This window comes from Schistocerca piceifrons, chromosome 4, assembly GCF_021461385.2.
Source record: "Schistocerca piceifrons isolate TAMUIC-IGC-003096 chromosome 4, iqSchPice1.1, whole genome shotgun sequence".
NCBI classification, from domain to species: domain Eukaryota; kingdom Metazoa; phylum Arthropoda; class Insecta; order Orthoptera; family Acrididae; genus Schistocerca; species Schistocerca piceifrons.
In genome coordinates this window covers 600042692-600050873 of record NC_060141.1, presented here as the reverse complement: position 1 = coordinate 600050873, position 8182 = coordinate 600042692, and positions in this window count along the sequence as shown.

Here is an 8182-nt window from a genome sequence, read left to right as displayed (position 1 = left end):
TTTGTAGCAAATGTTCCGTCTGTTTAGTGGTCCGTCTAATTACCTTATACTATTAATGTATTTCATTTAATGCCGTGGTATCAGTCTGTGACAGCGAAAATATTATTACAATGAGGAATATACACATAATCACAGTGTAATGAGTACATATACGAAAATTTATGTGCACCACAAACAAAAATAGTAGATAGAAAACTGGTAGATATTACGTCAGGGCTAATACTCTATGGTAGCATCAATAAATATACGTAACAATCATGTTTCAAGCTCGATATAAAGAAAATGGAGCAGTTACCGTCTTAAAATAACATAAATACACAGTGAGATACAAAAAAATAATTGAAACTGAGTGCTAAGTAACAACAAGGGGAACAAAATTAAAGAGAAATGATACTTTTTTTAAAGATTTGTTTTCATCCAAAGTTCACATTCTACTATTTTTAGCACAATAAAACAGTTTTTGTTCCATGGACAATTATGTACGACTAAACAGGAAGACAATCGCATAACAAGATAAAAATCGTAGAACTAAAGTGCCAGTGAGATACAAATCGAATGATATATACGTACGAAATCGACATCAAGAAGTTTGTCACGTCCATAAATTTGCCACAAATTAAGGTATCAGTAATAAGATCTAATAATGCAACAAAATGAAATGACGATTACAGTGATATTACGTTAAAATCTTTACATGGAATGCGAGGGGTAGAGGGGGTGGGGGGGAAGGATCATGCTCACCGCGTCTGTGGCATTCGATAAACCACGCGTGGTCTTGGGTTGTATCAAATGACGGGCGCCTAGGGAGCTCAGCCTCAGCCGTTGTATTGTCTCGTACATGTTTGGCGATCTCAGGTTTCTTCAGTTGGGACTGGTGATCGTCGGCAGTTCCTTGTAACCGTAAGCTCTTGTGGTGCGGTAGTGGGAAGTCGCCTGTCACAGGGAACAGCGACCTTGGCCTAAAATCCAGGATCACGATGACAGTAAATACCTCTATTAAAGACAATACATAAATCAAAGATTGAGTTCTGCAGTAAATTTCAGTTACATTAGGAAATGCAGCACGCAGTGCCTAGCCGTAACATGATAATAAACGGTTTATCCACGAGGATGTTGAGTTCAAGCATGCAAACGTACATGCATTGTGTTATACAGGTCCCGGATGTCAGTTTGTGGGCTGTAGCATTTCGTCGGCCAGTACAAGGACGGTTAACGCTGAGGATGTACGTCTGGAGTACAGCGTTGTATGGTAGTGAAACTTGGACTGTGGGAAAACCGGAACAGAAGAGAATCGAAGCATTTGAGATGTGGTGCTATAGACGAATGTTGAAAATTAGGTGGACTGATAAGGTAAGGAATGAGGAGGTTCTAAGCAGAATCGGAGAGGAAAGGAATATGTGGAAAGCACTGATAAGGAGAATGGACAGGGTGATAGGACATCTGCTAAGACATGAGGGAATGACTTCCATGGTACTAGAGGGAGCTGTAGAGGGCAAAAACTGTAGAGGATGACAGAGATTGGAATACGTCAAGCAAATAATTGAGGACGTAGGTTGCAAGTGCTACTCTGAGACGAAGAGGTTAGCACAGGAAAGGAATTCGTGGCGGGCGGCATCAAACCAGTCAGTAGACTGATTACCAAAAAAAAAAAAAAAAAAAAAGCGGACGACTCAAGAGTTGTCGTCCTATGATGTCTCATACGTGTTCGACTGGAAACAGATGTTCGATAGCATTTATGTAGGGCGATCAGGATGGCTGAACCATTGGCTCGAATCGTCCAGAATATATATCTTCAAACTAATCGCGAACGGCTGTGGCCGGATGAATGGCGGTAAATGGTCTCCAATCATTTCCAATCTACGATATGTTCAGTTCCATGTAAACACAGTCCACGCCGTTATGGAACGATGTCCAGCTTGCACACTGCCTTAATGGCAAACTGGGTCCACGGTTTCACGGGGTCTGCCATCACCTCTTACCAAATGAAAACGAGATTCACTGTTTCACAGTCGTCTAGGGTCTAACAGACACGGTCACGAGCCCAGGAGGGGCGCTGCCGGCGATGTGCTGTTAGCAAAGGCACTCGCGCTGCTCGTCTCTTCCCACAGCCCATTAACACTGCGTTTTGGAGTAGTGTCCTAATGGATAGCTTCGTCTCGCGTCCCACATCTGATTTCTGCGGTTATTTCGCAAAGTTTTGTTTGTCTGTTAGCAATGGCAACTCTACGCAAGTGCCGCTGCTCTCGGTCGTTAAGTGAAGATCGTCGGCTACATCGTTGTCCGTGATCTTATATTTAGTATTATCGATACACTATTGATACTATGGATCTCGAAATATTGAATTTCGTAACGATTTCCGAAATGGAATGTCCCATGCACCGACCTCCAGTTTTCATTCCGAGTTCAACATCTGTTAATTACAGTCGTGAGGCCATAACACGTTGCAAAACCTTTTGGCATGAATTACCTAAGTGCAAATGGCTGCCGGCCGAGGTGACCGAGCGGTTCTAGGCGCTTCAGTCTGGAACCACGCTACCGCTACGGTCGCAGGTTCGAATCCTGCCTCGGGCATGGATATGTGTGATGTCCTTAGGTTATTTAGGTTTAAGTAGTTATAAGTTCTAGGGGACTGATGACCTCAGATGTTAAGTCCCATAGCGCTCAGAGCCATTTGAACCATTTTTTTTGCAAATGACTGCTCCGCTATGTAATCCCGTTTTATTCATTGTGTACGGGATATTACTGCCATCTGTATATGTGTGTATCACTAACCCCTGACTACCGTCATCTCAGTGTAACTATGGTTGTCTAAGCGGCACTATACACGGCAATAGAGAGGTCCTGAAAATACAAGTACAGTGCAATGCAACGTACAGTACACGCAGACAAAAAAACACATACACTGCACACAGAGTGGAAACTCTGAGACTGTGGGTAATGTGCAGATTTACGACTTTCGTACTGACCTCCACAGCCGAGACCGCTAACGCACTCATGTGTCGTGGTGCTGGACGCTGGACTCAGAGGTATGTCTGTTCGAATCCTTTCACTACCAGTATCTGGCCTAAAAGGGGAGCATAGGTGGTGATGTAAAGTTCTAATCACCAGTCTTTGCTCCAGCGTCCTGGATTAAATTACGTACCTCTCCACAGTGTCTTATTGAATGAACACCTGTGACAAAATTGTTGACAGAGGTTCGTCTGTCTGACTGGGACGCTATGTCGGCGGCCTTTTTGGTGCTATTCGAGAGATGTAGACTATGTGCCGTCACCAGTTTTGAACCTCTCCCTTTTCCCATCATCATCATAGAACATAAACGTAACACTGCCTATACATGCATTCATTACACTCAGATGTACTCCACAAATACACCTTAGACATGACTGAAGTACCCTCAAAGTGGCAACTGTACGCAGCAGAAAAGTCTTTTCGAATTCAAATGGCTTCAAGCACTATGGGACTTAACATCTGAGGTCATCAATCCCCTAGACTTTTTTTTTTTGTGATCAGTCTACTGACTGGTTTGATGCGGCCCGCCACGAATTCCTTTCCTGTGCTAACCTCTTCATCTCAGAGTAGCACTTGCAACCTACGTCCTCAATTATTTGCATGACGTATTCCAATCTCTGTCTTCCTCTACAGTTTTTGCCCTCTACAGCTCCTTCTAGTACCATGGAAGTCATTCCCTCATGTCTTAGCAGATGTCCTATCATCCTGTCCCTTCTCCTTATCAGTGTTTTCCACATATTCCTTTCCTCTCCGATTCTGCGTAGAACCTCCTCATTCCTTACCTTATCAGTCCACCTAATTTTCAACATTCGTCTATAGCACCACATCTCAAATGCTTCGATTCTCTTCTGTTCCGGTTTTCCCACAGTTCATGTTTCACTACCATACAATGCTGTACTCCAGACGTACATCCTTAGAAATTTCTTCCTCAAATTAAGGCCGGTATTTGATATTAGTAGACTTCTCTTGGGCAGAAATGCCTTTTTTGCCATAGCGAGTCTACTTTTGATGTCCTCCTTGCTCCGTCCGTCATTGGTTATTTTACTGCCTAGGTAGCAGAATTCCTTAACTTCATTGACTTCGTGACCATCAATCCCGATGTCAAGTTTCTCGCTGTTCTCATTTCTACTACTTCTTATTACCTTCGTCTTTCTCCGATTTACTCTCAAAACATACTGTGTACTCATTAGACTGTTCATTCCGTTCAGCAGATCATTTAATTCCTCTTCACTTTCACTCAGGATAGCAATGTCATCAGCGAATCGTATCATTGATATCCTTTCACCTTGTGTTTTAATTCCACTCCTGAACCTTTCTTTTATTTCCATCATTGCTTCCTCTATGTACAGATTGAATAGTAGGGGCGAAAGGCTACAGCCTTGTCTTACAGCCTTCTTAATACGAGCACTTCGTTCTTGACCGTCCACTCTTATAATTCCCTCTTGGTTGTTGTACATATTGTTTATCACCCGTCTCTCCCTATAGCTTACCCCTACTTTTTTCAGAATCTCGAACAGCTTGCACCATTGTCTTGATTTTTCTTTAGCCTTGCTTCCATTATGAGCCGTAACGTCAGAATTGCCTCTCTCGTCCCTTTACTTTTCCTAAAGCCAAACTGATCGTCAGCTAGCGCATTCTCAATTTTCTTTTCCATTCTTCTGCATATTATTCTTGTAAGCAGCTTCGATGCATGAGCTGTTAAGCTGATTGTGCGATAATTCTCGCACTTGTCAGCTCTTGCCGTCTTCGGAATTGTGTGGATGATGCTTTTCCGAAAGTCAGATGGTATATCGCCTGACTCATATAATCTACACACCAACGTGAATAGTCGTTTTGTTGCCACTTCCCCCAATGATTTTAGAAATTCTGATGGAATGTTATCTATCCCTTCTGCCTCCAAAGCTCTTTTAAATTCCGATTCTAATACTGGATCCCCTATTTCTTCTAAATCGACTCCTGTTTCTTCTTCTATCACATCAGGCAAATCTTCACCCTCATAGAGGCTTTCAATGTATTCTTTCAACCTATCTGCTCTCTCCTCTGCATTTAACAGTGGAATTCCCGTTGCACTCTTAATGTTACCACCATTGCTTTTAATGTCACCAAAGTTTGTTTTGACTTTCCTGTATGCTGAGTCTGTCCTTCCGACAATCATATCTTTTTCGATGTCTTCACATTTTTCCTGCAGCCATTTCGTTTTAGCTTCCCTGCACTTCCTATTTATTTCATTCCTCAGCGACTTGTATTTCTGTATTCCTGATTTTCCCGGAACATGTTTGTACTTCCTCCTTTCATCAATCAACTGAAGTATTTCTTCTGTTACCCATGGTTTCTTCGCAGCTACCTTCTTTGTACCTATGTTTTCCTTCCCAACTTCTGTGATGGCCCTTTTTAGAGATGTCCATTCCTCTTTAACTGTACTGCCTACTGCGCTATTCCTTATTGCTGTATCTATAGCGTTAGAGAACTTCAAACGTATCTCGTCATTCCTTAGTACTTCCGTATCCCACTTCTTTGCGTATTGATTCTTCCTGACTAATGTCTTGAACTTCAGCCTACTCTTCATCACTACTATATTGTGATCTGAGTCTATATCTGCTCCTGGGTACGCCTTACAATCCAGTATCTGATTTCGGATTCTCTGTCTGACCATGATGTAATCTAATTGAAATCTTCCCGTATCTCCCGGCCTTTTCCAAGTGTATCTCCTCCTCTGGTGATTCTTGAACAGGGTATTCGCTATTACTAGCTGAAACTTGTTACAGAACTCAATTAGTCTTTCTCCTCTTTCATTCCTTGTCCCAAGCCCATATTTTCCTGTAACCTTTTCTTCTACTCCTTCCCCTACAACTGCATTCCAGTCGCCCATGACAATTAGATTTTCGTCCCCCTTTACATACTGCATTACCCTATCAATATCCTCATACACTTTCTCTATCTGTTCATCTTCAGCTTGCGATCGGCATGTATACCTGAACTATCGTTGTCGGTGTTGCTCTGCTGTCGATTCTGATTAGAACAACCCGGTCACTGAACTGTTCCCAGTAACACACCCTCTGCCCTACCTTCCTATTTATAACGAATCCTACACGTGTTATACCATTTTCTGCTGCTGTTGATATTACCCGATACTCATCTGACCAGAAATCCTTGTCTTCCTTCCACTTCACTTCACTGACCCCTACTATATCTAGATTGAGCCTTTGCATTTCCCTTTGCAGATTTTCTAGTTTCCCTACCACGTTCAAGCTTCTGACATTCCACGCCGCGACTCGTAGAACGTTATCCTTTAGTAGATTATTCAATCTTTTTCTCATGGTAACATGACACTTCCTCAACTACAGGCCACATGTCTTGTGGATACACGTTACGTGTCTTTAATGCAGTGGTTTCCATTGCCTTCTGCATCCTCATGTCGTTGATCATTGCTGATTCTTCCGCCTTTAGGGGCAATTTCCCACCCCTAGGACAAGAAAGTGCCCTGAACCTCTATCCGCTACTCCGCCCTCTGTGACAAGGCCGTTGGCAGAATGAGGCTGACTTCTTATGCCGGAAGTCTTCGGCCGCCAATGCTTCCCTAGACTTAGAGCTACTTAAACCTAACTAACCTAAGGACATCACATACATCCATGCCTGAGGCACGATTCGAACCTGCGACCGTAACAGCCGCGTGGTTCCGGACTGGAGCAGCTGGAACCGACCACAGCGGCCGGCAAAACTCTTTTCCACCAGCAGCTGAACTTCTCATGGGGTCTCACTTCCAACAGTGCCATACGACTTTACTCTACTTCACGCCTATCGACAGGTAATCATTGCACAATAGGGCTTGCATCGATGCTGAGTAACATGCTTCATTTGGTCGTTAAACATATGGACACTCACCGCCGAAAAAGTAGTAAAAAGAGATGAATTTCACGGCAGACGTCAGTAACAGCTACTTGGACCCTCTTGTGCAGGATATGAAAAAGATGAAACCGTAATGCGCTGTATCCTTTTTTAGGGTTTACATCGTCCGAGAGTCACAGAAGTAGAAATTTTATAGGGACTGGTTGTCAGCAGATTTTCACTTTTGGCTTGTTTATGCTGTCTTATTCATTACTATATGGAAGTTACAGCCTACATCTTTTAAAATTTGATCTATGTGCTTTAGCCATCACATACCCCTCGTTCTCTTGCCATCTCTTATCATTCTTAGGAGCTCTTTGTGTACTGATATTTGACTAACAATTTAAACTATCGGGTGCGATCAAAACATTTGTTTTAGAAGGCACCACACTCCAGAATCGGTTTACTTGTCAGGCAAAATCGCCGTTAAAATTGAGGTAATCATATCACTGACGCAACAGCTTGTAACTACCCATTTGGTAAAACACCCAGAAATTAATACCAGCAATGTATAGCTTGCCAAAATTAACAGAACTCAAAATCAGAAAAATTGGCGCATTTTGCAGAAGCACGAAATTTACCACGAACTTCAACGCAAGATGCTTTCAGTAGCTTCCAAAACGAAACTCTACGTCGAAATGTGGCAGAAAACCCAAAGAGATTCCGGTGGTGTGTAACGTACACCAAGGGCAAGATGCAATCAGTAGCTTCACTACGTGATAACAGCGGTGATATTATTGATGACAGTGCCATAAAAGATTTACTAAAGAAAGTTTTCCGAAATTCCTTCACAAAAACTATGAAGTAAATATTCCAGATTTCGAACCAAGAACAACTGCCAAAATGAGTGACTTAGAAGCAGATAACATCGGTGTAGCAAAGCAGGTTAAAAGAACTATGAATGATGAGGCCTCCGGTACCGATTGTATACCAGTCAGGTTCCTTTCAGTATATCCTGATACAATAGCTCATACTTATCAATCATAAACAATCGTTCGCTAGACGAAATATCCGTACCCAAAGACTGGAAGGTTGCAGAGGCTACAAAAATATTCAACAAAGACAACAGGAGTAATCCACTGAATTACAGGCCCATGTCATCGATATGCAGCAGAATTATGGAACATATACTGCGCTCAAACATCACCTCCAAGGAAATGATCTATTGACAGTGAACAAGTATTCAGAAATTAATTCCATCTTTTTAGATTTCCGGAAGGCTTTTGACGCCGTTCCTCACAAGCGACTTCTAATTAAAGTGAATGAATATGGAGTATAGCATCGGTTG